This window comes from Lepidochelys kempii, chromosome 2 (genome assembly GCF_965140265.1).
Source record: "Lepidochelys kempii isolate rLepKem1 chromosome 2, rLepKem1.hap2, whole genome shotgun sequence".
Classification (NCBI taxonomy): domain Eukaryota; kingdom Metazoa; phylum Chordata; order Testudines; family Cheloniidae; genus Lepidochelys; species Lepidochelys kempii.
In genome coordinates, this window is record NC_133257.1 from 131,488,527 (window position 1) to 131,503,285 (window position 14,759).

The window sequence follows — 14,759 nt, forward strand, 5'->3', positions numbered from 1 at the left end:
TGGTACTTTACAAGAAACAGAAGATAAATATTGTAATAGCTGAAATTATTTCTAAGTTAATTTGGTGCCCCCTTCTTTACTCTAACCTTGAGATGATTAATACAAATTACTGAATGTGTACACGGATTAACATATTCAGAGCCAAATTTGTCCAACCTTATAGTTTTGAGTAGTATTTTAGTCCATATGTAGTTCCACTGATATTAATACACACACATAGAACCCAATTTATGTCCAAGGGGCTACTTATGTGAGTAACTGCTCACCAATGAGAAAAAAGTTTCACAGTTAAACCCATTATAAGATATTATACATGAGTAAGGCTACGATTTAGTCACAGTTTATTTTTAGTGAAAGTCATGGACAGGTCACGGGGAATAAACAAAAATTCACTGTGTGTGCCTGTCCCGGGGGCCACCTGAGCACCTGGCCCCGGAGCTACCTGCTTGGGCGGCCCTGGGGTCAACCACACCGGCCCCTGCAGAAGTTGCGGAGGTCGCGAAAAGTCACAGAACCTGTGACTTCCGCCACCTCTGTGACAGACATGGAGCCCAATACATAAGTAAAGCCATTATGGGAGAATCTGCTCACAAAGAAGTTCCTTTCTAGCTCTTGTTAGTTAGAAGTTGTTTCTTAGGCTTGTGTTCTGAAACATGAGGGTTTGCAGCCACCCAAACCCACTTTTTTTTTAGAAAAAATCCATGCCATAACAACTCTGGATATTGTTGTTACCAATGTAAATGACCAGTCCTTGTTTGACTCTTTCTAAGTTCTCAGCCTCAATGGTAATTTGGGATAAGGAGTACCACAGGCTTATTATGTGCTATGTGAAAAAGAAGTTCCTGTTATCAGTTTTAAACTTGCCACTTTGTAGTTTAATTGAACATCCCTCATTTTTGAGAAATCATGAGAAGGGGTGAGTAGAGAGGGCAGATCAAGAATTTCTATGTCAGTCACTATTTTGCGTACTTGATTATTTCTCCTCTTATTTGCTTAACTTATTCACCCCCTAAAGTAAATATTCACAGTCTTTTCTATTTCTGTTCATATGAGTTTCTGCAGACCTATAATCATTCTCAATGCCTGTCTTGGAACACCCCCTATTTCTGTTGTATCCTTTTGGATAGAGAATGACCAGAACTAAAAACAGTATTCCAGATACATTGGCAAATAGTATACAAATATTAATGTAGTATTATAAATCATTTTAATAATAACTGTATATCGTCAAAGTTCTATACTAACACTCAGACATTTTGTACTCAATATTGCTATTCCAATGAAAAGGACAAACAGCTAGAGAAAGGTGTTTTACGTTTTAAATTTGCAAGAGTAATATAAAGCAAAATAAAGACAAAAAATTAAGACTGTGAAAAGATTTCTATTGTGCCTACAAGTACAATGGTAACGGTTGGCAAATGTCTAGGGAATTAAACTGTAAGTGTCTGTGTGTAGTCTCTTAATGATCAGGCCTCGTAATTTTTGCTAAACACTTATTTTTGTGGAGTTATAACTTTGTGTGACAGCAAATATTAAATCCAAAAGCTGAATGTAGCACAGCATAGCTAAGGCTGCATAGGATAAGGGTGGAAGTAAAAATGAAAATTGAAAAGAAAGAAAAATTCAAAATACTCTTACAAAGGGATTTTTAAATGATATTTTTTCTGGGTATTATGGGTGTCTCAGTTTATTACTGGTAACATCTGTTTTCATACTAAATATCACTGCATGTCAAAGCAGTGATTGCAAAGCTGTCTTTTTTTTTCTCTCTGTGTAGCATGGGTATGAATATTTTATTTGAAACATCATTTAAAAATTGCTATGGGGATTCCAGAAAAAACAGTTGGCTTCAAAAAGTTGCTGAATGAGAAAACAAATACTGTTTCTGAAGTCTGTATCCAGAACTTTGGCATATTGGGCATTGCCAGTGATTCATTGTCCTGGGACTGTAGTGTCGACAAATGTAAAGTTTCCTTTAGCTCTCAGATACTGGTTAATTCAAGAGTGTGCACTACTGTCAGGAGGTGGTATATGCCTAATGGCTTTTTTAGAGATCTCTAGATTTTCAGACCACTGCCAACTGCTGCCGCTAAGTGACAACAAAAAAGCAGCACCACAAAACCTTTACAGATTATCCAAAAATACATCTGAAGAAGAACTCAAAAGAATGTTATGAGAAAATCCCTTAACTGAAAATATAATTATATTTCTAAACAAACACTATGATCAAATAGCAAATGACATTAATAGTGTTAAAATAGGTATATAGATGCTAAGACCAGATGGGATCATTATGCTCTTCTAGTTGGACCTCCTGTATAACACAAGAAGAATCTTATCTAGTGGTTTTGGTATCAAGAGCATTACTTCTGTTTGAGCTATCACACATATTTTTGAAAGATAAAGGGAATAGACTTCCCTAGAATTCTCACCAGAGCAAAGCAATTTTTACCACACAATGAGGAAAAAAAACGTTTTGCAATTCAAAGAGAATGAATTAAAAATAATTTGATAGAGGAAAAAAGCAAGGGAGCTTACCCACTTAGAAAATAAAGACAACATTAGATTAAAATACACATTGTTTACTGTGACACATTGCAGGACTACAATAAATGTTCCAGGGATGGGAGGAGAAGACAAAAAAACAAAATAATGACAGATCATGAAAGGAAAATGTATAGCACAAATTGAAGTTATGATAGATACCAATTCATTCTGGCAAACCTAGAAAGAATTTAAACTAAATGATGAGGACTTAGCCCAGCCACACAGAACACCATAATCTGGACAAGACATTTCCATGGACTATATTATAGAATCCAGTCCAGAAATCAGATACAAGCAAAAACAAAAACAAAACAAAACAAAAAAAAAACTTGAATACACCATTAAAAACTACCAAAATCTGCTGGACACACTGATAACAATGCAAGAACTAAAGAAAAATCTTTAAAAAATTCAAACCCAGGAAATAATGTGAACCAGACTATATATTAAATTTAATGCTGAAACACAGCATTGAATATATGCAGAATGCCCTTCTAAAACTATATAACCTGACCCTTAAATTTGGGTACTTTCCTGAGACATAGTCAGATGGACTAATTACCTCAATATAGAAAAGCTGAGATGCCTTTTTCTCAAACAACTCCAAAGGTATCTGCATTAGCAACATTAGCGAACTATTCTGTAGCATTGTCAAGAAAGTAATAATATGGTATCTGACCAGCCAAAATATATTCCTGGAAAAGCCAGATTGGTTTCCTTCATGAGAAGAGAAATTATCTACCAATCACATCTTTACTCTCCAGACGCTCATTAACAGAGATGCAAAAAACAAAATACAGGTGGAAATATTTGTCTATTTCATAGAGCTTCAAAAAGCTTTTGATTTAAACTGGCACTCAGGACCGAGCTTTAAATTGCTCGAAATGGAACTGGTGGGGAAAAAATAAATAAACAAATCCCCAATATGTAAACAGAGGCCTTCAATTTAGAAAGGGAAGTAAAGAAGGGATATAACCCCAGACTGACCCACTTCAACATATAAAATGACCTTCCAACCATACTGAAATAATACCCAAACCTGGAACTTCCATTAAGGGACTTGGAGATAAAATGCTTGCTGATGACTTGCTCATACTATCATCTACACAAGATGATCTCCAGAGAAAATTACTTTCTAGAAACCCATTACAATACACGGCCCTTACAGGTTTACCTGCAAAAAAACCCAAGAATCATGATTTCAGAAAAAGGCCCAGAACAATCCAAAGAAAATTCCATAACAGAGACAAAGGGATTGAACACACCCTAAATTAAACATACCCAGGCCTCAGAATAAATGCACCAGGGAGCTTTTGTTTGATCAATGCATTAGAAGAAAATGCTCTACAGGTCTTCTATTCCATCAAGAAACCACTGAAGCCTTCCTCCTCCTGCCTCCATTAGACTATTGCTGAAACCATTCAATAGCATAATCCAGTGCATTCTGGGAGTGAAATTTTGGGCCCAATTTTAACAGAAGACACTGGTATATAAAACCCTACCCAGAACCCCTAAATCTGCAGTTATTCAAGTGAATACTTCATTGGAGGTTTTTAAGAACTTGTTATACAAACACCTGTCAGGAATGGTCTAGATATTCTTAGTGCTGCCTGAGCATGAGAGGCTGGACTGGATGACTTCTTGAGGTCCCTTCCAGCCCTACTTTTCCATGTGGCTAGGAATTCCAGTAAAAATGGCTGCAGAGTGAAAATAGACCACATTTCTACTGTTGATCAACACACAGAACAGAATTTAATGTCTGATGCCACCTCAGTCAAAGCACTAAACACTTCCTTCACCACAGAGTACTAGAAGATCAAGAACTAAATCAAAATGAAAACAACCAACTCCTATACATCTTCATTTCCCAGGCTCAACAGCTCAACTCCCTGACTAGTGGAGCAAAACAATCAGAACCTCAATGGTCAATATGCTAGACTGGCAACTCAAAATCAACATACAAATTGCTGGCAAGAACAAATAAAAAAAAACAAACAGCAACAAGATGGAATATCTCCGATCCCTGTGGACAACTATCACAGTAGTAGACTACCTTACTATAGTGAAATGCATAAAACTAAGACAGACTCTCACCAAATACAGGATCAATAACCTTCGGCTAGATGTGGAAATCATGACGCACAAGACACAGTCTAAACACAGAGAGGAGTGACTGCACAGCCAATGTGACACAGGAGAGATAGAGTCAGACACACATTTGCTAAACAAATGTCCCAAGTATAGGCCAGGACGACATAAAACAAGCTAGTTGTGACTCTAGGCACCCCTGTATTCACACTGAACACAGTACTGCAATGTTTTTTGTCCAAAATATGCCCTGTGAAGTATCATTAGAAAACTAACACCACACTGGTCAATAATACCATTGTAGACTATGTGTAACAATGATATCTATGAAATTATGGATACTCACTAATATTATGCTTTAAAGTCAGTGACTAAAAAGTGTTAAACCAGGCCGTCGGGGAGTTGGTAAACAGGTTTTCTCCAGACAAGGGAAAGAGGCGGACACCTCAAGTAAGGTGTGACCCAGTTTCAGTGACCTATTTATTTTATTGGAGGTTGCAGCAGGAAAAAATAATCTGCAAAGTAGCTACTATCCTATCAGCAGGGAAGGAACTGGCATGGAGTCTTATTTTCCAAGCCTTCTGACTCCTTTACTCAGCATGAACTAATTTATCTTGGGGTACCCTTCACAAGAATTCATTTAAAAGATTCAGAAGAGAGGGGGAGTGAATCCTAAAGGTATTCTTCACTTCAAGGAGACAAAGAAATCAAGCAATTTGATCTCTGTGGATAGGTCCTGGCCAGGCCTGTCAGTGAAAAGCTGAGAGGAAGACTGGGAGGGTGAGAGAAAAAAAAAATTAGAGCAAAGAATGTTTCTTGCTAGATTACGTTATAGACTTTTAGATGTGTGTTTTCACTCTTATTTGTTTGTAAGCATTACTGCCTTTTTCTCTTTTACTTGGTGTCACTTAATCCATGCTCTTTTGTTAAGAAACTGGTTTTGCTTTCCCTAGAACTGGGTAATTTCAGTACAGTCTGTGTTTCTAGTAAGCTGACAGGTTGGGATATTACACTGCCTCTGTAGAGGCAGCAAGCCCAATACTTTTTTTTTTCCCCTGTAAGGGCATAACAATTCCACTACGGCGTCACCAAATGGGCATCTCCAACAGAACTTTATAGCACAAGTGACAACTGAAAAACCTGACCCACCCCTGCAAATTGCCCCTGCAATGAGGGGCTAGACTTTGGGGTTGCGGTTGGCCACCGAGGCAGGTGCAAACTGAAGGACTGCTGTTAACCCCCTTGACCCCCCCGGAAGGGGGTGAGACCACCCCCACCCCCGGGAAGGGGGTGAGACTGAAGAAGACACCACAAAGAAGACACCACTGAGCAACGTGGGTCCCAAACCGGCAGAGCAGACAATGGGTGAGACACCACAAACAGTGGGCGCTCTGCAGCTGACAAGAGCTAATTCCCGGGGCAACCAGCAGGGAGTGCCAGCGGTGATGAGTTTTGACTCCATCACAGTTCCCCTTAGTTCGTCTTCTTAAACCAGCTTTGAGTGAATCCAGGATGGATCTAGTTGTAAACCACTTTTTTTTTTTTTACTGCAATAGTCTCTAAATTCTTCACAACAACAAAACTTAGTGAAGGTTTAAGTACAAATATAATGACACACATTTGTGTGGTATCCTTCTAGCTGAAGAATGATAAGGCCCTTCACAGAAGCTGTGGGAATAATTTTATCCACCATTTTGTGCCCTTTTCTTTTCTCTGGGACAGAAACATGCTGAGTGAGCAACATTACAGAACAGTGTTTTTGGAAGGCAAGGGAAGAATATGTTATTCAATTGTGACACACTGTACCTCAAAATAACATCTTGTAATCCCCATATTCATCATTCATGAGGTGACCATATGTCCCTATGCTGAATACGGGACACCTGGTAAAATTACTCATATTCAAGGGAGTTCAACGGCAATCAAAACAGAACTCTGCAGTACAAACGTTCAAGTTAATATTAAGCTGACTGAGCTCCCATTAAAAAGAAATACTGTGTAGTTGGATTCTTTTTATTTACCTTCGTATCTTTAGGGCTCTTACATGGAGGGGTGACACACACAGCCCCACACACACATGGGGAGAGGTCACACACACACACATACACCTCTACACCTTTCTCATAAGGGGTGGGAGTGTGCATGACCAACTAACCTGATCTTCCCTGCCCATGCCTGGCTGGGCCTCCGAGACTGACCGTGTCTTCCTGAGGCAACACCGACGGGGGTGGGGGCACACAGGGTCACATGCTCCCCCCCCAGATTTCTGCCAGGGTTCACACCAGAAAGTGGCCACAGCAGCCTTTTGGCACTGTGCTTGAGCGAAGGGAAGGGAGCTGCTTCCAGCCACAGGGAAGGGGTGGAGGGAAGAGATGACCTGGCTCATGTCTTTGCAGAGCTCATCTCTTCTACCTCTCCCCAGCCCCCGTGCCTATGGCTGGAAGCAGCTTGTCCCTTCTTGCCCGCACATTATCCTGTTTATGTCCAGGAAGTGGGCAGGCAGCGCCCACCCACTATTAAAGGACCTCCTCCAGCCTAAGGGGAGGATCCACATGTTCGGGTTTCTAAATAATTGTGGGGGACAACTAATGAGATAACAGGGATGGGAGTGAGGTGACAGGACTAAACAAAGGGAACCTGATCGGGGATCAGAGCAGAGAACCCCGGATAGCGCCCACTGCTCCTCAAAGTTGTCAAGAGACCCAGCGGACTCTGCCTGGATGTGTGAACAGACTGAGGAGCGTAAATAGGCCCCACAGTTGCAGGAAACCCCATCGGCCAGCTTCCTCTCCCTGGCTTTGTAGATGGACATTTTGGCCAGGGCTCAGAGGAGGTTGACAAGGAGGTCCCGCGACCTTGTGGAGCCACGGATGGGGAATGCGTAGATGAACAGGTGAGCGGAAAAGTGCAACCAAAAAAGTAATAGTATATCCAAGAGGAGCCAGAATAGGTGCTGCAACTTGGCACACTCCAGATACATGTGCACCAGGGACTCCCTCATTCCACAAAAGGGGTAGGTGTCTGGGAGGGGAGTGAACAGTGCCAAGTACATGCCTATGCCAGTGCACCTTGGGACCAGGGTGGAATATAGGCTGGCCCACTGGGGCTCTTCACCCTCCAAAGGTGGAAAGAGGTCCTGCCCCTTCATGATGGGGCGTGAAGAGTGTGGAGCGCAAGCGTATACATATGTTTTTTTGCCGCAGTCCAGAACTGAACCAGCTGCAAGTTGTGCAGCCGGCTTGAGGTAAAGGGGTGGGATGGCCTGGAAGGTCCACAGGGCAGGGGCCCAATGAAAAGGTCCAGAGGGTCTGGGGTGGAGAGTGGGCAGGGCATGCCCTCTCACAGGACCTGGTCAAGGTAAGCCCGAGCAGTGGGCAGTAAAGCGGCCCTCACCTCCTGAAATACGCTCCAGGGATTACAATGTCTGGAGAGACCCATGCAGAGAGTGAGCAACAGGGGATCCAGCCAGTCTCCCCAGTTGTAGTCCAGGAGGTCTCCGACTCTGGTAACTTCTGCCAGGACCAACCTCTGGAGCACTGTGGGGGACTCCGCCACCTGCACAGGGAGCTGGGGGTTGTGTAGCAGGGGCTCTGGAAGGAGATCTGCCCTCTCAGCGGCCGCCACGGACCTGATGGCCAAAACCAGTTTCCAGGTCCGGAGGAGGTCCTGGTAGAAGACCAGAAGCCTGGAGAGGTCTCGCAGAAGACCTCTTGGAGGGAGATAAAGGATCTTCTGGTCATATCAGAGCCCTCAGAAGTGGTGCAGGAAGGCAGCTAACACCTCCAGGCTGCTGCTGGACACAGACATAAGCCAGCTGCCTCCTGTGTCCCCACCCTACAGCTACAGCATGGGCAGGAAGGAGTTAAGCCCTAAGGATGCATTGTGCACCAGGGCATAGGGAACCCGTCTGCAGGGGCTCCAGCGAACCCAGCCAGAGAGGTGGCTCAGCAGGGGAGGGTGCCTAGGGAATGGAGCAGCCCCCATGGTCTCTGGGGGCAGGACCCAGTATGGGGGCATGGAGGGTGAAGAGGGTGCTAAGTCCCTGCTCCCTGGGCTGCTGTGGAGCCTGCAAGTTCGAGCTGTGGACAGGTTGGAAATTGCTTCCCCCCACGCTACTCCAGAGCTTAGCTGAGGGGTGGAGAGGCTTCCCTGTGCCAGCACTGTATGGGACTTTGGCACATGCAGGGTTCAGCTCCTTCTGACCAGGCCCTGGGCCAGAGGGTCTTGGGTGCCAGCCAAGCCAGAGACAGTGGGGGAAGGAAAAAGCCCGCCGGCCAGGCTGCTGGTGAGCTGAGTGCTCTGACCAGGGGCTGGTTCTCTGCATAGCGCAGGGAGTGGGATGCGCCCAACTGGTGGGGATATGGAGGAGCAGCAGGTCTGGGGCACGGTGGACGAAGGGGCAAAGCAGGGAGAGGACAGCAAGATGGGGAGAACATAAAGGGCTGATGGGTGGGCAGCAGAGGCAACACATAACTGGCTGCTGCCTGGCGCCTGCCTGCACTCACCAGCTACCGCAGCTTGCAGTGCACAGACAGTGTTGGCCGAAGATGGGATGGGTGGCAGGTCCTTGCTGGCTGAGAGCTGGCATGGAGCAGGGGCTGCTCTGATGGACCAGCGGGGGGAGCGGTCGGCCCTATGTGATGCATCTTCACAACCTTGCACCCCCACCCCCATCGTCTGCCATTGGACCCTCCCCCCAATTCCCTGGTGACCAGGGATCTGGCCAGTAACAGAACCCACCAGTGCTGATGGGGGATGGGAGACAGAAAATACAGTACAATTTGCCTATTTTGAAGAAAAAGTCAAGACTCCCACAGGAGGGCTTAAATATGGGACTGTCCCTTTAAAAATGGGACATCTGTCATCCTAATTATTTATATATGGCTGTGAGATTTCATACGAAGCATACCACGTAAAATATCATAGGGGCTTTGGAAGACTTCATGCAATCCAGCTCCACATGCTTTTGTATTGAGTCATAACAGTGCCTGGAGGGGTTTGTTGCTAGTCATTAGCAAAGCATTGTAAGCGACAGCCCAGGCTGGAGAGTTAAGGGGGCACAGTGGTACCCCAGTTCCAGGTTGCCCCCCCCCAGGTTGCCTCCAGGGATCCCTTCCCATCAATTCTGAAGTAAATTTTGGTAGATAGAATGTAACTACCTGACTTGTAATTTGGCCCCAGGACCCTTGTGTTCATGAAAGAAAAACTAAAAAGATTTTTTCAGGAATAGACATTCTGGACAAGCATAAGGACTCCTATGCTTACAGTGTGTGCATTTTGTAACTGGAACAGATATAGATGTGACTGTGAATGTGATTTTGATGAAATATCCCGTGGTGACAATTTTTAGTCGTTGATGTTACTGTAAAGAAATGACTCATCAGTCAACATAGCAACTGCCAAGTTAGCATCCAGTCAATACTGAACTGCAGCAATGAGGATTTCTACCTTATTTATGTCACCACTAGCCTGTTTTTATAAGCATACTTCTGACCAGCATGAAAACACTACAAGTACAGGTACACTAAATGAATATCATCAGAAGAGGAAAAGGTGGACTGATGAAAAGGAAAGCAAGGAGCCCTTTTAGGCTAAGAGTCACGGAGCTGCCTAGTCAGGACCATGCAATTAAATGGACCAATTAGATTTAAATCTATAAATCTAAGATGTGGAAATGTTGGTCTAGATGGCAATAAGCCCTTCAGAAATACCTGCGGCTGAGTATGCATTGTAATCTATAGCTCAGGATGTCTCAGGACATATAAGAAGAAATAGTTAGGTGTACATAATACAGTATCTACTAGCCATATTTGCTCTTTGATGCAGTAATAATAACCACAGATATGACACTGTTTCTGCATGCACTGCTCCCATGAAATATAACCATTATACAGCCCTCCACAAATCAATATTTCTCCATGCTATTTTTTTTCTTGGCTCCATTTTGGCAATTCTTTCAAATATGTCCTTGGGAAGTTATTGCAGCTGTTGTCCTTGCAAATCAGTAAAGGCATCTGGGAACCATATTTTTCACTATACTCAACTGGTTGGGAGGATCTCCTTTCACAAGGTTTCAAGGCAATATTACAGCCTTTTTAGGAGGGTATCAACAGTATCTCTCAAAGGAGAGAATATGCTTCATAAATATACGAGAAATAGGAAGAGTGGAGAGGTGAGAATTTGGGCTCTTTTCCCCAGGAGTTACTGAAACTGCTAGTGATGGACACAAGTAGTATCAAATGGTTTCTAGGCTGGGTTTAAATTTACATTATAAGAAATGTTCAGTGTTGTAGGTGAACATTGTAATTACATTTTATTGCTTAAATGTTATCAGAGAATGTGCTAGACCTTTATATGCTCCTGGGAGTTTGTGTGAAAGGTTTGTGCAAGAAACAGACCAAATTTGCTTTTCATTTAGTGCTCTCAGTAATAGGTTGCAGTGATAATAAGGAAACTTACATGCTGCTATACTTCACTGAGCATGCAAAGGTACAAATGCTCTAAGGACTCAAGTCCTGCTCAACAAACAACTATCTATGTGTCACTTAAAAACTTGGGTTTGGTTCTCACATATGCTCACACTCCAAGTGAAATCAATAAGAGCTACAAGTTCTCAGCAACACTACAAATCAATGCCACAGTGCCTCATTTTGGATACCAAGAAACAGAGGTACTCAAAGTCAATGAGTACTTGTGGAACCTTAGAGACTAACCAATTTATTTGAGCATAAGCTTTTGTGAGCTACAGCTCACTTCATCGGATGCGTGAAGTGAGCTGTAGCTCACGAAAGCTTATGCTCAAATAAATTGGTTAGTCTCTAAGGTGCCACAAGTACTCCTTTTCTTTTTTTTGTAAATACAGACTAACACGGCTACTACTCTGAAACCTGTCAAAGTCAATGGACACTTTTAAAAATGTAGCTGTAAGTGCTTTCTCCTGTTCCTGTTGAGAGTCTTGCCACTGACTTCAGAGAATGTAGGTAGAGCCTTTTTTACCTCTTCTGCCAATTCTTACTAAAGTGTGAGAAATAATTTTAAAAAGCCAAACTACTGTTAAAGTTTCCATATAATCTTCAGTTATAACAACTGTCCCTAGGTCTGTAATCTATCTTAAACCAATTAAGCGAGGGAGACGTTTGAGCATAAATCACATTTCAAACCTTTACAGAATGATTTTCCACCTTTTTCTTCTTTTGTGTCATTTCTTATTCATTGCAGCTGTTCCTGTTTTTCCCCCTTTCCTGGAAATGGTGACTACCATAGTGCCCATTTCTTCTTATATGCTAATATGTCACTTAGTACAATGCAGTCTGATCCTTGTCAGGTACACAACAATAGAATACACACTTATGCTAATGCAAAACTATTGGCAAAAAGAGCTAGTTTAATTATTACCTTTGCCAGTTCTGTTCACACATAGTATAAACCACCTCAATCGAACTGCTCATAAATGACTAAGGGGAAAAAAGAATGCTCTTTTCTCCTGAACAATCATATATTTACTTTCTAAAATATAATAGTTTCTGGACACCTTATACATGTATTAAAGAAATAGTGCATAATTCATTGTAATTAATAAAGCCTATGAGAGCTGATTCCCAATTGCATACCCAAGAGGAGGGAAAGAAGAGAAAGAATGAAATAACTGAACCTGTAGCTTACATACTTGTTCCTGCTTTTCACTTTTCTTACCTCTTTTACTTTCTTTTTCTTCTTTTACTTTTTAAATTATCTCTTTGGTTTATATCTTCCAATGCCTAAAATCCACAAACTAACTTAGTCCGCCATGCTTCCAATTTCTCCCCCAATTTCCTCCTAAACCCAATGCATCCTAAAAGGATTATAAAACTGAGTTCTTCCCTCAAAGATGTTAGGGAACCATTGATCCACTGGATCATCGCATACGCGTAAGAGGTCTAGTCAAGTGCCTGATGAATCCACGTATGGCTGACAAGCCCAATTTGAGAGTGACACACCTCATTACAAGTTTCACAGACACATGTGTTGTCTGAGTTGGAATCCAAGATTACAGCATGCTGCTTTCTTCTTTCTTACTTTGCTTCCATCCTTTTGAACAAAGCCACTTCATGCTGAGCTGCACCAAGTGGCAGATGTTCCCTCCAGATTGGATGGGATTCTATGCATTGCTCCCAGCTTTCTAGATTGATGGTGAACATCTTCACATCATTTTGACACACATTGTGGCAATGTCATAAAAGGCAACCCCGCTTTCTAGAGCCATCATGAAGAAAATATTCATGAGGATAAGGTCTCCTCCCATTCTTCTGACATGACTGAGCCATTGCAACCTCCTCTTAATGGTGGTTTCTAAAAGTGTCAGTCTTGAGCGCTCCTTCCCCTCTGTGTCTGGCATTTTGTCTTCTCGCTTTATTTGCAGGAATTTGTGCAGACATCTCATATGGAAGCTATTCAGTCTCCTGATGTGCCTGGCAATATGTAGTCCATGCTGCTGAACCATAAAGCAGGGATGACAGCACACAAGTCTCATAGAGTTGTATCTTCACCTTATCTGATAGTTTTGTTGCCCTGGATTTGAGGGGTGTGTATACTCCAGAATGTGATTAGACTAATTGCAACCATTTATGTGCATTCAGCCACCATGAATTAATGAAATAGACCACCACATAGTTAAGGGTTAATTTGGAGATAGGATTTTAGAAGCAAGGTCATATCTAGATGGGAATTTCTGATAATCTGATTGGGAGGAGGGGACAGACAAGTGAAAAACAGAGACTGAAAACCTTGGTGTTTGGAAAACCTTGAATCTAGATGCCTCTGATATTAAGTTTATTGAAAGTTAGAAAAGTGATGATCGAGTAGGGGCCATTATGATCTATATGTGTTGTAGAAGTTATTTATAAAAGATTAGCTAATAGAGTGAATTTTGGAGCAGTTCTCTGAAGCCATCTAGAGAGATGTTTTTCCTGACACCTTTTCTCCCCGGTGGGTGAGCAACTGGCCACTGTGGACCTATTGTTAATTACTATTGTTAATTAATTAAAAAACAATAACCTATTGTTAATTGCTAATTAATGTTAGGTAATATCTGGGATGTTCTAAACCTATTGCTTATGGCTTTGTGTGCTTAAATCTAATAAACTGCAGTGTTAGATAAGAGCACGCTTACTTGCATTTAATCCTTGATCAGACAGAATTGCTGTGTTTATTCCTGACACCACCTGGAGTCAAATAGTTAAGTTGCTCCTGCTGTGGGTTCTGAAAACCCTGGGTAAGAGTTGGTTGTTATTCCATGCAGATTTCTGCAATAGCTGTTTTTTGCCATTTTTAAAATCCTCCACAAGAATTCTAGAACAAACAAGTTGTGTGAATGTATGCTAAACTGCACGGCTCAATCATATTTATTTTTGTTGTATCCTTTTCCTTCTCATTTATTGTTTTAAGATAGTAAGTGATTCTCGCAAGCTCCTTGTATTCAGGCTTGTGTCTTATGCACTTAATTAGTTGCCGGTGTATTATTATTTTATTTATATATTACCACCACCTTGGGACAGGGACCATCTTTTTGTTCTGCTTGTACAGTAATTAGCATAATGGGGTCTTGATCCATGATAATCAACAACATCTTTGCTCTAGTGTTATTTGTTTTAGTTGTACTACATGTTGTGAATGAATGAGGGTTACTCCTTCTAAGTAAGTTAATCTTAACGTGATTCATATTTGAATTTGAATTTTTATGTTGTGGATCAACTGATGAAAAGCTGTAAGACATATAGACCTATGGTAAGATAGACATTAAGTATAACCTTTAATTTACCATATTTTAATAAGTTTATGTTAATGGATTTAACAGGTAGCTTTGAAGCAACTTGGCTTTGCACTTTGATAGAGTGAAATAACATTTCACCTAGTTCCCCAGTGTCCCAGAGAAGGCGGCATTTCTGTAATTTCTTGCTTTGGTCATGAGGCCCTGTAAGCCTTGGCAAAGCATAAGCATGAGATATGTGAATGGGTAGCAAACAAAATTTTTAAGACAAAGGACAATGGGTCATAAGTTATGATCAGGAAGGTACCAGGACCTAATAAACAAGCAGCCATTTAGGAGTCACAACTGTTGACTCAGATAAGGGAGACTGAGATCATTT